A 17,634-nucleotide genomic window follows, 5' to 3' on the forward strand; every position below is an offset into this window, starting at 1 on the left:
CAGGGGTCAGTGCCCCCTGACGCTCAAAGACTTCAAAGCCATTGAGCGGTATAACTATGACAGCTGAAGCCCCTGAACCTTGGAGAATGGCTTGATCAAGTGTGAACAAGACTGGAGCTACTTCGTGGTCAAGAGGACCTTTGCCAAGGAAGAAACAACTGAAGAGATTGAAGGATAGCATTGACCCTTGCTGTGTGTTCTGGGGCTGACCTGCAGTTTGCTGTTTTAACCAAGGAAAGGCTAAAGGGACTTTGCTGTGTGCTATATCCCCCTTCTTGAAGGACTTTGCTGGGTGCTGTGTCCTGAAGTAACTTATCCCCAAGGGCCTAAGGTGAGCTGGCTCCCTGTTCGAAAACACAGGAACACAAAAGTTTCCATGAGAGTCTCAGCGATGCTGTGGGTGCGTGCTTGTTACAGCTTGAGACCCTTGTAAGAACTGCGTTGTGCACCGTGAGACCTTCAGGAGGATTGGCCTATGGCCGGGGGGCCCTGGAGTCTAAGCAAGGATCAGCGATGCAGTGTGCGTGTGCCTTGTGTAGCCTGAACCCCTTTGTGAGGATTGTCCAGTGATCGTGTGCACCGGAATCCAAGTGAGTCTCATTGACGCTGTGTGCGTGTGCGTTGTACACAGTGAGACCTTTGTGAGGATTTGGCTTGTTATCGTGTGCACCTGAATCCAAGTGAGTCTCATCTACGCTGTAAATGTGTGTGTTGTGCACCGTGAGACCTTCATGAGGCTTTGCCTTGTTATTGTGTGCACCGGAATCCAAGTGAGTCTCATCGACGCTGTGTGCGGGTGCGTTGTGCACCATGAGACCTTTGTGAGGATTTGCCTTGTTATTGTGTGCACCGGAATCCAGGTGAGTCTCGTCGACGCTGTGTGCGGGTGCGTTGTGCACCGTGAGACCTTTGTGAGGATTTGCCTTGTTATCGTGTGCACCGGAGTAAAGTGAGTCTCAGCGACGCTGTGCGCGTGATCCTCGTGCAGCCTGAGACCCGTGTGTGGAGTGCCCAGTGATCCAGCACCCGAAGTGTAAGGAAGACTCAGCGACGCTGTGTGCGTGTGGTTTGTGGCAGCTTGAGATCTTCGTAACTGAAGCGGCCCAGACCGGCAGTCCCGGAGGAGCTGAAAACCGGCCCAAGCTGCCGTTGCCAATTTACAAAGCTGCCTTGGAGGCCCAGCCGCTGGACGAGGAGAGGATAGTGAGTTTTCGCCCCCAGGTATCGTGTTACGACTCCTGGGGCGGGGCGCGTGCTCGGAGGGAGACAATTTCGGCCTCTCTCTCGTGTTAGCAGCGCATGCCTCTGCTCGTATCGAGCTCCGTATTGCCAAGGGAGTGGAGGTACAGGCACCGGAGTGTGAAGCTGCAGTTTGATTACATCGTACTGTGTTGGGGTAAGTCAGAAGGAGAGGCGGAGAGACCGACTAAGGCCCGGTGATCGGGGCCTGAGTGTATTACGCATTATTCTATTTTCTGCAGAACAGAGTACCTGACTGTCGTATTACACATTGCATCAATTCTGCATAACGGAGTACCTGATTAGAGTATTACGCATTGCATTATTCTGCATAACGAACTACCTGATTAGTGTATGACACATGGCATTTTATCTGCATAACAAACTACCTGATTGTCGTATGACGCATTGCCTTGTTTCTGTATAACAAACTACCTGATTAGCGTATTACGCATTGCATTATTATTGTATAATGATTTACCTGATTGGTGAATTGCGCATTGCCTTATTTTTGCATAGAGACATATCTGGTGATTGTATTACGCATTGCATTATTTTACCTTGCAAAGTGCATGATTGTTGTGTTACGCATTGCATTCTTTTTACAATGTAGAGTGTCAGAGTGCTACGTTACGCATTACAGTATTTTTACATTTGCAAAAGTGCCTAATTCTAGCATTACGAACTGTATAACATGATTTTAGGATTACAGGAGAATGTTTGGAAGTGCTCATTAATATCGCCAGAACTTACAAGGGCTGGCTTGCCTAACAACCACCCAGGAGAAATATTACACAACCTCATATGTTGGATTTATATTGTGTGGTCTTTTCGTATATATTTTTACATAAAGTTTATACTTGTTTTTATAAAACTCATGTGGAGTCCATTGGTGGTGTCATCATTGGATTATTGTGAGCATGGTTGCAAATACTTTACACATGTGCCTTGAAGATAAGCGTGGCTGCTCGTGCCAAGCTACTGAGGGGGTGACCTTCCTTTCCCTTATGTTGGAACGCGGGTCCCTACTTGGCCTGAGGTACCTACCTTAGCCAACCAGCGATCCCAGGTCTAACAACTATCTGGGAGGAATTCATAAAGTCTAACTGCCAACCACACCCAGTCATGTGATCTGCAGGCACCAAATGAACAAGGGCAGGAAAATGCCAACTTACAAAAACAGGATCATATAAGTGGAAGAGAAGGCAAAAAGTTGTCAGGTCTAACATGGGACACATACTTTTAAGTTTTACATATCCAGGTAGTGAAAAACTCTCAAAGTTGTTTTTCACTAATTCAAGGCCTATCTCTCTAATTTCCAATTGTGAAGAGAGAAAACCTTCAGGTCTGGTGTCTCATGAATCACAATTTAAAATTCAAACTTTTTGTGAATTCGGATTCTAAATTGTGATTCTGAGAATACCACTTTTAGAAAGTTTGAATGTTCTTGCTTTAGCCATTTGGTGTCTGAATACTGCCTCTTATCACATGACTAGGTGTAGTTGGCAGTTGGGCTGTGTATTGCTCCGAGACAGCCCCACGCCATGGGAGCTTAGGTGTGTCTCATTGGGCCATCACTAGCAGGATGGGAGGGAGGAGTTGGCCATAGCCTCACTTACACCTGAATATATTGCGTACTGCCCACACATATAGGGCTGCATATCCACCCTGTAATGTGACAGGAGCCGGGGGAGGAAGGGAGGACCTCTATGCACTTCAAAGGCACCACTGGATAAAGGTACTGGACCACAGACACCACAGCTTCAGTTACCCTTCTGATCCTGTGGATACTCTGTCAGGAAGATGGATTGCTGTGCTGCTGAAGGGCTGCCACTCTGCTGCACTGCTTTTCCAGACTCCTGCTCTGCTGTGCTGACCTGCTGCCCTCCTGCCTGGGTGAGTTGGACTGGACCTGCATCACTTGACCCCAGAATCAAGAGTGACTCCAAGGGCTAGATCTCTTACCACCTGATCAGAAGCCTCAGGAAAAAAACAGACTTCTAACCCTTGCATCTGGACTCTGCTATCTCTGAGTCTACCCATGCAAGTGGTGCCAACCCAATCCTACACCCTTGGAAGTGGGCAAGAGATGCTTGCCAGAGAAACCTACATATATTCTCTGCTGAGCGACTCATCCACGAACAGAACCCACATATCTCATCGGCTGAACGGCGCATTCCCAGAGCAGAACTGACACCGCTGCTACTGTGTGGACTGGACCTGTTGCAGACTTTCATTGCGGGCGACTCCCAAATCTTGGGACCACATCACCTCCGGAAAGGCCACTGCATGACGCTTTTTCCAGCGCAGGCTCCCTGCATCCCTCGTCAACAGCAGCCTCGATGATGAAACTCTGCATTGCAGCTTTACCGCTCATCGGAACCGACACATCACCTCTGCTGCACCTTGCATCCTCGACACCAGACTTCACTTTGTGAGCCACATCAACAGGATCCTCGATGTCGATGCAACAGTACCTTGCAAATCAGCCTTGCTGCATCCTAGAACCGAAGCCTCCTCTTGGATGTGCTATGCATCTTCAACACAAATCCATGAAGCGCTTTGCAACCAGGAGTTAAGGTACTTTGTTCAGCGGGGCTAACTGGGTACCTGTAGCTGGTCCACTCTCCATTGCGGTCAACTTGAACCTGTGACTTAGGCCTTGATTTAGAGTTTGGCGGGCCATGTTACTGCGTCACATTACGAGTCCAGTATATCCTATAGCACTTGTAATACAGCAGGCGGGATATCCTCCACATTTGTGATAGAGGTACTCATCCTCCAAGCTCCAAATCAGGCTCTTTGTCCTGGTCTGCTGCGACCAGATATCGCTCAATAGCTCTTTGTGCTCTTTGACACTGTTTTTCACTGTAAATTTCAAAAATCAATATCTCCAGTTCTACTAATTGGATTTATGTCGTGTTGGTCCTGTATTAACTAAACTGAGTTCCATTTTACAAACCTGGAGTGGGATCATTTTGTGTCATGTTTTTACTGTTTTAGTGTCTGAAGTATTGCACAAATAATTTACACATTGCCTCTAAGGTAAGCATGACTGTTTTGTGTCAGGCTACCAGAGGGGGAGCACAGGTTAATTTAGAATTGCCTGTCTCTTATCCTATCTAGGATGCTCGGCCTGGGCTCACATCCCAGTCATCTAACAGCCCAATTTCTAATATCCCAGCTTACTTACAATGCAAACGTCCCTATAGGCTACCTAGGGCCTACTTTAGGTGTGATGTAGATGCAATAAAAGGGGCATTTAAGGCTTGGCAAAGGGTTTTGAACTGTAATGGCAGGCCCAGAACACATTTTAGTGGACAACTAAGTGGGTGGTAAAATAAGTGCTGCAGGCCCACTAGTAACATTTAATTTACAATCACTGAATACATGGTAGACTACTCTATAACGGAGTTATAAACAAATTAAATAGGTCAACAGGTGTAAGCCAATCTCACCATGTTTAAAGGGGGGAGCACAAGCACTTTGGCACTGGCCCTAAGGGAAACACAAACAAGTTCAGCAAATAAATGGAGGGTAAAGGCAAAAGGTTTGGAGGTGAACTTACAGAGAGGGCCAGGCCCACCAATAACACACACACACACACTTTTAATTGTAACTGATATGTTAAATTTTTTAGTTAAGGATTTTATATAAACAACTATTCCTTTCTGTCACTATTGTTCTTTTTTAATCCATCTCTACAATCCAATTACCAATATTATTTCCAAGGCATAACTTGTGTATTATTCTAAAACTTTTCAAGGCAATAGATGGCTGTATTGAGGAGGTTCTTATGTGTTCATATGTTCATTGATGCCAGGTACATTCTTTATAATGTCTGCCTTTTTGTTAAAAATTCTTGTAATAGAACTTGTTAGCATGTTCTATTAACAATATTAACATGTGGTAAACCAAGCAAATAAATACATTTGGAATATCTTTGCTTTTCAGTACACTTCTATCATTTATAACCACTGTAAATAACAGATGTTACAAAAACCCACTACAATTAACAAATCTTCAGTAATATGGAAGGCTCAAACTTACAACCTGTGGATCATTGACTTGTCTTATCACAAATTTTCTTCTTGAACTATTGCACTCGCATAATGTAGTGTATCATAACAATGGGCCCCCAATATTGATCCTAAGAACCTGCAGAAAGATAACAATAAAAGGCAGGTATTAATGTGTCCAGAGGATCTCTCAATGAAACAGAGGACATATTCTATTTTCTTTGGGATATGATGGGTAAATGCCTTGTGCTTTTGTGCTTTAATGTTGGAGAAAGAGTTCCCCACAGTTCAATCTTCATCCATGGCTGGTGGGTACAAGTGCTGCTGGAGGACACAATGTCTCCTAGTAGCTCAACATAATGAATGTAAATTGTTAATTAGAAGATGAAAAACAGTATGACTCTGACACATCACGTGTTCTGGGAGCACAATATTGATGCTTTCATTTGTATAAATTAGGAGCATCAATAAATAAGCATTGGCATAGCCAATAGGTCTCTCCTTTGGGATCTTATATGTGTTTAGCCATGCAACAGTTGCATAACTACTTATAAGGTCCCAAAAGCGAGACCTATTGGCTATGCCAATGCTTGTTTCTGTTTATTACTGCTCTGTAGTAATGACGGCACCCGTGCTTTAGCTTAAATATCTTAAGCTAAAGTCGGGTGCCGAGATTGCTTCAAAAGTAAAGAATTGTCTATTTCTTTACTTTTGAAGCAATCTCAGCACCCGACTTTAGCCTAAGATGTTTAAGCTAAAGCACGGGTGCCGCCATTAATACAGAGAAGTAATAAACAGAAAAAAAAGCAAGCGCCCGCTTATGCTACTGCCGGCCACAGCTTGCAGTGCATGTGCGCGAGTGGTGCGCGCGCAGCAGTAATCACGCCTTATGCCGCTTCTGCTCAAGCGTTCACCCGCGCACATGCACTGCAAGCTGTGGCTGGCGGTAGCATTTTTTGAAGCCCTTACTTTAAGCCTCGCCAGACCAGCGGAAGCGCTGGGTCAGGCGAGACCTAAGAATGAATCAAACACCTTTCCTTCATATATATTATCTTGAGTTAAGACATACTTGCTGCCCCATCCTTACTAGGGTTGTACCTAAATCGTTGGGAATTCCCACATTATAAATATTCATCAAAATGGGATAGCATTTTCCATTTTAGGCTTGCAAAATCTTTTACAGCTGGGTAACTCACCTTTAGAAAATGAATGATTTTTCCCATTTCAAAAGATGCTAAAATCTCGTTTATTCACATAATCCTGTGCTGCAATGGTCAACTCTGCCAGCCTATTGCTGGTATTGGAGAAGCTCCTATAAACCACTCAAGGGAAGAGATAAGATAAGATAAGGTAAGATAAGATAAGATAAGATAAGAAAAGATAAGATAGGATAAGCCCATCACTGCTCACCTTTTAATCAACCAAACAGGAAAAGTAGAAAACAGTGCCTCATAGGTGATGGGTCATAGGCCACCACACACATGAAAAGTCATGCAGACAGGTGGACTGATGCTAAAAGGTGCAAATCATTGTCCACCATCTGTAGGGAAGTTTCCCTTGTGTCTTCATAATCTTCAAAATAGTTTTTGTTGGAGATAGTTACAGTACACAGATGTAGCCCTCTCATGCTGTAGAAAACTGTACATAGCATATAGGAAACACGTCTTACACGTGAAAGACATATAAGTTTGTTTACAATTAAAGATTAAGAAATAGGAGTACAATGCCGATGTCTAGAAAGATAGGGATATTGAAAATAGGTGGGTATTGTTTTCTTTTATGAGGTTCAGCAATTTGAATTTGAATTTGAATTTCTAGAGTGCACAAATGTCCTGAGACATATTTGTGCTAACATTCATCTAGAAATTCACCTAATGAACCTGAACCTTTAAAGTGCATAGGCATTTAGTTATAGAGTTGAAAAGTTAGATGGACAAAGCTTCAACTGCTCCAAGATGCTTTCTTGGTTTTTGGCACACTGACTGATTTGGAGGCTGCCAAACGCAACAGTCTGTTCAGAGCTTCGTATGCTGTTTTCCTTCTCATATAATCTGGCCTGTTACCATGCAGGGCTTTATGTGCCAGACATAAAGTCTTAAAGGACACCCTTGTTTTAATTGGGAGCCAATAGATCTCTGTCTGGGCGACTGAGACAAATATGAAATTAGCAATTTTTTCAAAGTTCCAAAGGGGACATACACCATTCTGCAATATCTGAAGCCTAGTTAAACAGCTTTGAGAGATACCTAGATACAGGGCATTGCAATAATCCAGTCTAGATATGGAATGAGTACCGATTTTTGCAGGTCAAAAGGGATAATAGGTAGGACCTTCTTCTAATGTATCTAACAGAAAGAAACAAAATTATGTTAATTTATTGATCTGATCCTTGACGGAAGGTTCAGCATTAATAATTACCCCAAGGTTCTCAACTTTGGATACTGGTGGAAGGGGGGGGGGGCTAAGGCCACCAGGCTTGATTCCAGAAAGACATATCCTTTCCAAAGAGGAGGACCTCTGTTTTTTCTGAGTTAAGCTTTAAGCAATTGCTCTCATTCAGCTGACAATGGCACACATACAGCTGTTAAAAGATCAGCGGCCTCATGCACATTACTGGAAATAGAGACGACAATTTGAGTGTCATCTACGTGGGACACTATAGCAAAGCCATGGGATCGAATTTGTTTGGGTATGGGTGCCACATAGATATTAAAGAGAATAGGGCTCAATGAAGACTCCTGGGGGACACCACAAGGCAGAACAAGAGCGACCGACTGCTCTCTGCTTGCCAAATGAATAACCTCTATTCATTCTAGAAGCTCTAAAAAAATTACTTGGTTTACAGTTTCGAAGGCTACAGATAGGTCTAACACCAGCTCTGATTCTGTTCCAAAGCTAGACCTGAAGCTGAGTCTCATTCAGGAACTTATTATTCTCTAAATACTTAGAGAGGGTGTTATTGAGATGTTGTTCTAAAACATTTCTCTGGAAAGGGTGTATGTGATATAGGTCAGCAGTGTTTTTTTAGCAAAGGGGGAATAGAGGCTTTTTTCCATTCCAAGGGGAAAGAGCCTACATCGATAAGAGCATTAAAAAAACTTGCAGCTATTGTAGTCGCTATTTCTTGGAGCACTTTGGGTAGGCAAAGATCAGAAGGGGCACCAGATTTGGTGCGGCTAATTAAGTCAAGCACTAAACCAATTAATAGAAGCCAGAAACTTCAAATCTCCTTGTTGTTAGTGCTCAAGGTGACAAGCTTTGTCCCTGGATCCCTTGACATTTGGGCTGCATCAAAGTCCATATAGACTGCCTCCACTTTATTTAAAAAAAAATCTTGTCCAGCTTGTTACAGATCTGACAGAGAGTCTGAGTCGAGGGAGGACCAATTGAGAGGTTGGAGCTAGAAAGTAGCTGTACTGCTTTAAAAAGCTTTTGTGAGGAGCTTTAGGCCCTATTGATACTTTCTATGTAATAGATGTTTTTCTTCACTATTATGTGTTTTTTTATACTCATGAATAAATGCTTTCTATCTGCCTCTTTCTACTAAATTGTTCTTCCTTCTCCAGACTTTCTCTTGTCTGCAACATGTTTATTTCAAATCCCATACTCTGTGGGAATACCAAGGTGCAGATGGGCTATTTCTATGATGTCTCACATGCTTTAGAGGGGGAAATTTAATAGCACTATCATAAATCCACATTGAGAACCTGGCTGCCACTGTATTGGGGTCTTTTGTCAGCTGCAGCTGTGTAGCTTTCAGCCTGACTGACAAAAGGTTAATTCGGTTCCACGCCCGGATCTTTTTGCTAGCCCTCACTAAATTGTCTAAGGATTTCAAGGTCGGGGCACTGACGCTGACACTGATTGCCTTATGGCCTTATGGACTGACCATATAAGTGGTAAAGCAGCTTGCATCTTGCAACTGGTGCAATTAGATAAAATGCCATTGAGCCTATGGCCTGCAACATTCAGCAGCTGGGTTATATTAAAACAGCTCATGTTGTCGATTAAAGATGCAGAATCTTTGTTTGTAGAATCTTCCAAATGAATGTTAAAATTCCTTAGCAAGGTGTAAATAGGGTAATGAACACTGGTCTCTACAAAGCTTTAAGAACTTAGTTTTAGGGCACGGAGGTTTGTAGATGAGGAGCATGTAGAGCATACAATTGTTGGTCAGTTTACACTTAGAGGAAAGGGCCTCACTGTCTACTTATTTTTCCAGTTCACAGGCTACCGCCAAAGAGGTCGGCTATACTGCCGCTAAACCTCCACCTTGCTGGTCGGATCAAGTCTGCTAGCATCATAACCTGCTGGTAGAGCTGCAACAATATCGGGGTCTGATGTCTCATCCACCCTAATTTCTGACAGGAATGCTAAATGGGAATCGTGTGTTTCTAAAACCTCTAAAAACTATTATTTGTGCTTCATGAGTGAGAGTGAATTGATCGAAATGTAATTCAAGGTAATTGATTCTAATGTGGAGAGAGATCTTAGCCTGCCAGCAGGCAATAGATGTTCCATCCTTCAGCCAAAGTTACAGTTATTGCAATGAAATAACTAATCTCCCTCACAAGGATTTAGACAGATATAAGGTGCATGCCTACCAAAGGCATGAAACTGCATTAGGACTTCCCCTGTATACTTGTAGTAGGGAGCGTGACCAGGGGTCCTGGCGCATGGCGCAGTCCTGGCACGTACAGGTGTAGACGTAAGTAAAAGTGCCCCAGAAGAAGTAAAATTCCAGTAGGTGGTTTAAAAAGCCAAAAACTCTTATTTGAAATAATGTCCCTCAACAGTAAAAGCAACAGCAACAATCACGCTAACGTCATCCTTAAATAGCCTCCTTCTTGGGAAATCTTGACCACTAACTGCACAAAATGGTGGCCAGGAACACGCTCACTCTAATTGGCGAGTAAAAGTGCCCCAGAAGAAGTAAAAATCAAGCAGGTGATTTAAAAAGCCCCAAATTATTATTCAAAATAATGTCCCCCAACATTAAAAGCAGCAACAATGGTGAATGCAGTGCAGTCGCCCCAACATCATCCTTAAATATCCTCCTCCTTGGGAAAGCTAGAACGCTAACTGTGCAAAATGGTGGCAGGGAACATGGTCAATTTTACTGGCGAGTAAAAGTGCCCCAAAAGAAGTAAATATCGAGTAGGTGATTTAAAAAAGCACACATTCTTATTTAAAATAGCAACGAGGAAGATTATATGGGAAATTACAAAGTGTTGGTCAATATACCCAAAAAATGTTTGGGTTTATGATTTATTTGTACGTGTTTTGTATTTTCAGCCCCGCAATGATTGTATTTAGAATGGAGCACATGCCACAAGATGGGACCACATTACAGATAAGCTAGTCAGGTTTTCTCCAGTGATGACTTAAACTGCATTCTTATAGTTGAATGGATCTAGAGTAGGTCTTCATTTTAGAGTAAAATGTTCTCCATCTATTTCTCTGGTTAGCAAGTATTTGAGGTGCTGCACAAAAACAGTTTTAACAGGTGTCAATGAAGAGTCAAGAATGCCAGGAAGTTATATGATGGTGTGGTCTATGGATATGAAATTCCTAGTTTGGAAGAATGGCTAAAATTTGTGCAGTAAAGTATGTTGTAATTAGACCCGGTAATTTTCCTTACTTGGGCAAAATCTCCATAAATTTGCAAAAATTGCAGTGATGAGGGAAAACTGAATCAGGAATTGAATATGGGTAGCACAAATTTACAGAAAGAGGATACACCAAAGATACACTAATAACAACACAGCACAAAGTCAGTTTTGCAATGCAGGAGAGCTTACTTCAACTAAGAAAAAGAAAGATTGGGTTCTTACACCCTACTCAGCACTGACTACAGGTGTAGATAGAATTCTAATGAAAAATTGGTACCTACTAACCCAGGATGACATGTTAAAAGAGATGAATGGGGCCAAACCAATGATGACACACGGAAGAGGGAAATCCCTGAGACAACATTTTTGTCCGAGCAATATACCATCACAAAAAAAGGGGTACATGGTTACCTTCTTCTCCAAAACGTTTTTAGAAATGTGGCTCATGCTGTACTTAATGATTTGCTTTAGACAAAATGATGACATTTATGTATAACACACGCAAAGTATACCGTTCACAGTTTCATTAACTGTAATATTAAATATGTGGTTTACTGCATCAAATGTATTTATGAATAGATATGTATAGGCAGCACGATGAGGCCACTGAAGGAAAGAATACATTAGCATGTGAGAGCAATCAGAAACAATACTGTGCACCATCCAATTGCCACACATTTTAACACGATGCATAGAACACATGAATTGATGGACATTGGTTTCCACGACATTGATATGACAAGTCCCCTAACAAGGGGTTGAGAACGCTCAGATTGAGACTGATGGAAAGCAAATGGATTATCAACATGAGGGTGGTGGAACGGGGTTCGAATGTTGACAAGGAACTACATGTGTTTCTCTGATCTTGGAGGTACTTTTAAGTATAATGCTAGAGAACATGCCAAAATGCTACAAAATATATGACTGTGTATGTAGACAATGAGTAGAGGTATAAGCTATATCAACTGTAATGCAACTCTTTCTATACACATGCAATCCATGCCCTTACTTCAAAAGATTACGTGGTACCAACATTGACACATATATTCATGGCAGATTGGTGCCCCGGTGCTACACTACTAGATGCACACTAATGGATTGATATTTATACCTAGTTGCTTGCTGAATGTCCTTTGGAATCACAATATAGAGATGGTTATACACACATTATTTCTCCATCACCCATTTAACTGAGCCAATTACAAATTATATGTTGGCACTAGAGTCTCTAGAGGCGGTACACAAGTACATGGAGCATGTCTGTAACTGCCTTTCCCCCACAATGTGATTTAAACTTTTGTCCGCCCACATAACTGGGTCACAACTTATTTTGTGAATTTTGGAATAATAATCATGTCTGTTTTTTACTGTATTCACTCACTCCACTAGCCTAACTGTGGAGGATAACATCATCAACTGACCAAACCAATATGGCAGCCACAATCCAACCAGGGATTTTGGATTGGTCCGCTGTCCTTCTATTTTACCTTTAACATCACTCGCACACACAACAGAGAAGTCGGCACTTCCTCGTGTGCACTGCGTTCTTGGATCCCTTTACAAAAAATGAACTGACAAGAGGATTATACTATACCACCTATATGATATTTTCCCTATTTCTGCATCACTACGAGCCAGGACTTATTTTAGTGTTCTTTGACTCCATTCACTCATTCTATTAGTCTAACTATACAAAATAATGCTACCAAATGATCAAGCCAATATGGCGGCCACAATCCTACCAAGGATTCTTGACTGGTCTGTCATCTACGTTCTTACTCTTAACATCTCCTGCACACGCAACAGGGAGGCTGGAACTTCCTCATATACACAGCGTTCTTGGATCACCTCACAAAGAACCCTTAAAAAGATTACACTGTATCGGTTATATGATATTTCCCTTCTTCTGAATCACCACGAGTCGCTTTTGCCTCCACTTATCCATGACTGCGAGGAAAAGGGGACAAAGAAAAAAAACTTTTTTTCTTTTTTGTTTTTCAGCAGGCTAGTCAGGGTCCTGCAAGCCCGCATATTGGTGGATTTTAACTTTACTAAGAATGTGGGAATAAGAATACTCTTGATTACCTTAAGACTGAGTTGGAGTTATAATAAGCTTAAAGAGGAGTAAGTCTACGGGCTTTTACTTGCCAAACCTGTACACATACCTATGACATGCATTTGAATAATTTATCCATGAGAACTCAGTCACTTATAGACTATTGTTTTGCTTCTTTGTGTGCTTAGATATTATTCCCACCAGGAGGACTGCTTTACAACACTTTTCATTTACTGGCCCAACAAAACCATTACATCCATATCTGGGATTCAAATAGGATTACAAAACGCTTTGAACGTTCGGAAATCTAATTAGATATGGGATATTTTTACAATGCAGTCGAGTACTATTTGGTTCCTTGGAACCAACTAACTGAGATAACACTGACTTAAATACTAGAGTCACAAATTGAGTCTATATTTATGACAGAGCACTATATAGGCACACAGTGATCAAGCCTAAATTGGGCTTTGATTTTCAAACACATGCCCTTCCACATGCAGCTTATGTATTTATACGCATTAGTTATTCATGCAGGGGGAACAGGTGACGGTACACCCACAATGTGATGGCACTACTCAATAGTGTCAACAAAATAAGTACAAATAATTGTTATAAATGAACTTGAAGCCTTGAAAAAGTCCAGCAGGACGAAACATGTGTCAGCTGCTGCTTTTCTGCACAATGATGTACTGGGATGTGTTCCTGCATTAAATAAGAACTGTGTACCACTCATGTTTGGACTGGAATTACCTACTGATAAGTGGGAACTTAAGAAGGAAAAGAGTAAGAAATGAAACCTGGACTGTGTGTGCTTCAATGGCATGTTTATGTTTTGCTCTTTTGGATTTGAAGGCCCCAGGATAATAACTAGCCATTTTTAAACTTAGATAATCACAAACTTGAACTTTTTCAAGAGTCTGTACCCAATCGAAGAGTGCCTCTTTGGCCTCTGTGCAGAATAAACACCATATACTTGGTCTTTTGTATATTTATTTCCAAATATCTAAGAAATCAGGATTCCTCAAATTTAGTAAGGAGATTCTGTAGGCCAATAGGTGTGCTAGACAGTAGTAAGGTGTTGTCAGCAAATAGGAGTGTGGGGAATTTCTACCCATTCATTTTAGGAAAGACATTGACACCACTGTTCATAAAATCTACCACTCCAGTTATATACAGGTGGAAACATGTGGATGTTAGACCACATTCCTGATGGTATCCCCTGTTAATGTGAATACGACTTGTCAATTCCCTGGCTCTAACCCATCAGACTTAGGCCTAATTTGATTAATGTAGTCTAATGAGTATGTTTAATACATTTAATTGATCACCCCTAGAGCAAAGAACATCCCAAAGTTGTTTCCCAGGCACCAAGTCAAGAAAAATTAGAAGGCTTGGTCAATAGTGCTGATTTTAGCACCAAGCCTGCCCTGGAAAGGGTATAGAATCAGTGTCCATTCTATCCAGTCTTGAAGGTTATCTACTAGTGGCTTTTAAAATATGTTTTGTAAGTTATCAAATAGGCTTATATGTCTATAGTGCCCAGATGAACCTCGGTCTCCCTTTGTATAGATTGGAATAATATGTGCCTCACTCAAGAAGCAGGAAATTTGGTGCCTTCAATGATGGCCTCAGATAATGCATTAATGTATGAGTCCCAAATGGCAATTTCTATTTTTTTAGGCTGTTTTTTATTTTATTTTTAAACATCTGCCAGCACAGCATCAGTTGAGTCTCATGTGCAACAAATTTGACATTATTACCGGTAAATACAAAATTCAAGGATATAGAGATTACATTGCGATAGTTTCTTGCCTGGCACCGCTCCCTCTCTTTAGGTTAGGCATGAACCAAACTCAATGCACATTCCAAATGGAAATTCCTGACTTACATAGGTCCCCTGAATTCATAACGGAACCAGGAGGCCTTCCATAGGCGAAGAAACTCAATGTCACTAATTGTTTCTGAGAAGGAGAAAACAATAGGCTCTAGGTCAGACAAAACTATTGTGCCACCAGCAGGTACACTTTCTGATAGTTTGGGTTCTAAAAAATCCTGGTTTGCATAGAGCTCAGAGAAATGATTGATCCATACACTTGTTTTAAATGATTATCTGTTGCATACCTAGGAATAACTTGCTTGGGGCTATCATATCTCAGAAAGTTGCAATATCATTAAGGCTGCAATAAATCCCGCCAGTTCTTTTAGTCCCATTCTTGCTTTATATTAGTCAAGATACACTTGTCTTCAGATCTAACCACACTACTGGCGTCACAAGATTGTGAATTTGAGGCTGACATAAGTTTAGATTAGGCCCTTCGGCATTCGCTGGAGAACTATGGGGCTCTCTTTGGCTTGTCCTAATGGACGACAGGTTTAGTGTTTATAACATTAGGGGCAGCAAATAATTCATCATGGAGTTCTATTACTAGTAGTTTTGTCCCAGACATAGCTACACAGGGGGGAAAATTGCAGAGAAGGTGTCATTAATTTTGTATGATCACTATCTAGTGGGGGGGACAACCTTAACATCAACTAGGTTTGCCCAGAATCTAGTGTCAAATAAATAATAATCCATTCAGCTTTTGTGCTCACCTCTCTTAAAAGTGTAGTGTCTAGTTGTAGCGGAACCTGATCTTCAAATACATGCACGCAGACCATAGGACAAAGTTAAGGAAGGCAATTGTAAGATAGCAGTAGTTCAATGGTTGATGGACTTGCCCCCCAAAGTAGGAATACCTGAGCTCCAACCTCCCATTCCTTTAAAATTGCTCATACAAGAAAATCATAGATAGTGTTAAAGTCCCCAGCATGAAATATTCTAGAGCTGCTGGATGCCTGATCTAGATGATTGTACAAAATGTTTAGAGTCAAATACTCTTCATTACTAAGCAGGCAATTGTACACATTGTACAAATTAATCAAATGCCCCTTAGGTGTCTTGATGCTTGGGCCAAGAATGTCAATCGAGACAATATCTACTCTTTTGGTTGAACAGACTAGTGATATCCTTAACCATGTTATTAACCCTCTTGAGGGTCTACTGGCCTTTGAAAGATTAGGTTCTAGGATAAACGGCACGTATCTTGGCCTGTGTTTTGGTGTCTTTTCCCATGTTTCGTGCAGTAGGTAAATGTGGAATGAGTCCATTAATTAATTCCAAGCAGGATCCATTGTTTTTATCCAAATACCTTCTGCATTTCAAGATAAAAGATGGATGTTTGTATGGTTTTCATGATTACCTTCTTTAGAGGGGAAGCTAGCATAAATTAAGTCGCATTTAACGTTGCTCAAATAGGAAAACGTGATAAGTGCTTTTGTTGGTTGAGAATCTAAATTAACAGGAGCTGAATGTGCAATAGGAATTGTACTCATATTTGATATTTTAGAGGTTATAGAAAGGGAGGATGGGGCTGGAGTGAAGTAAGGTAAAACCTCCCTCTCTTTTGGACTGTTAATTCATAACTGTTGGTCATTATTTCTCAGTCGATCTAGGAGATCTGTTTGAGATAAAAGGTAATTTATTGGAGACCTAAAATGGTGAAGATGGTGGTGTAACATGACTCAAATATCCCTTGCTGAATACAGTTGAAGAGTAAAGAATAGGCTTCTAGAAATACACGAATGATAAGGCATCAATCCTATTTCTGACATTCGGTATATGATTCAGCCTAGAAAAAAGGTTAAAAAACAAAAAAAAACATTTTTAAAACTAATGACAATGCAATATCTATTGTCTGGTTTCAACAAAATTCCCATCCATGGAATTCCCTGCACCGCATTGATTGCATTATGTAACTGGCTGTATCCCCCAACCCTCTATTGAGCCAATGCATCACCTTGTTAACAACTTAGTCATCTCTGGTATCAATTGCTGATAGTTTATAGTAGAGACCTGGAGAGATTTTAAGTTGCCTTCTGTGATTGGAGGAGCAAAACGTTTGGGAAGGGTAGTCATTAAGTGAGTAGGAGCCTGGGTTTGTTGCTCCAACTGCTTGGGGATGAAGTTGTTCATAACAGAGGGCTCCATTTCCCTTAGCATTGAACAAAAAGCATCTATTTTAAGAAGGCTCTTATGTTGGGGGTTTTAAGGACACTATGAAACTGTTCAAAGGGTCCAACCAAATAAAGGTTTGAGTCATAAAAGCAATGTGCTGATCTTCCAACATGTCCACACTACGGCATATGTTATTTGAATTGTCTCCCTCCTTAGATGCAGATTTGTCAAGAACCAAGTCAGCAGTTGCATTAATTACTGGGATGAAGCAGAGTTCCCCTTGCCACACTGAGGACGTTTCAGCTCTTTTTAATTTTTAGCCAGTGTGGGAGCATGAAAGTTCTGGGACAAACATATTGCCTGCTTCCTCCTGGGAATCCAGGGTTACAGGTAGATCATATACACAGGAATGTATTTATTTAAAAACTTATATAGCGCACAGCTACCCCCAACGGGGGTGTCCCGGTGCTGCGCACAGTAAGCAGTTGTGAATGTCTCTATGCGACTAAGGGTTGGTAAACAGCCAGGTTTTTAAATTGCGTCGAAATAGGCATTCCGATTCTGTCATATGGAGGTACAGTGGCAAGCTTTTCCAGGATCAAGCAGTTTGAGTTTGAGTTTAAAACATTTATAGAGCGCACGTACACCTGGCGGTTTCATGGCGCTTTGAGGTACTGGGCCCGGAGAGATAAAGGGATCCGGGAGGAGGGG

The sequence above is a fragment of the Triturus cristatus genome, chromosome 9, assembly GCF_964204655.1.
Source record: "Triturus cristatus chromosome 9, aTriCri1.1, whole genome shotgun sequence".
Lineage (NCBI taxonomy): Eukaryota > Metazoa > Chordata > Amphibia > Caudata > Salamandridae > Triturus > Triturus cristatus.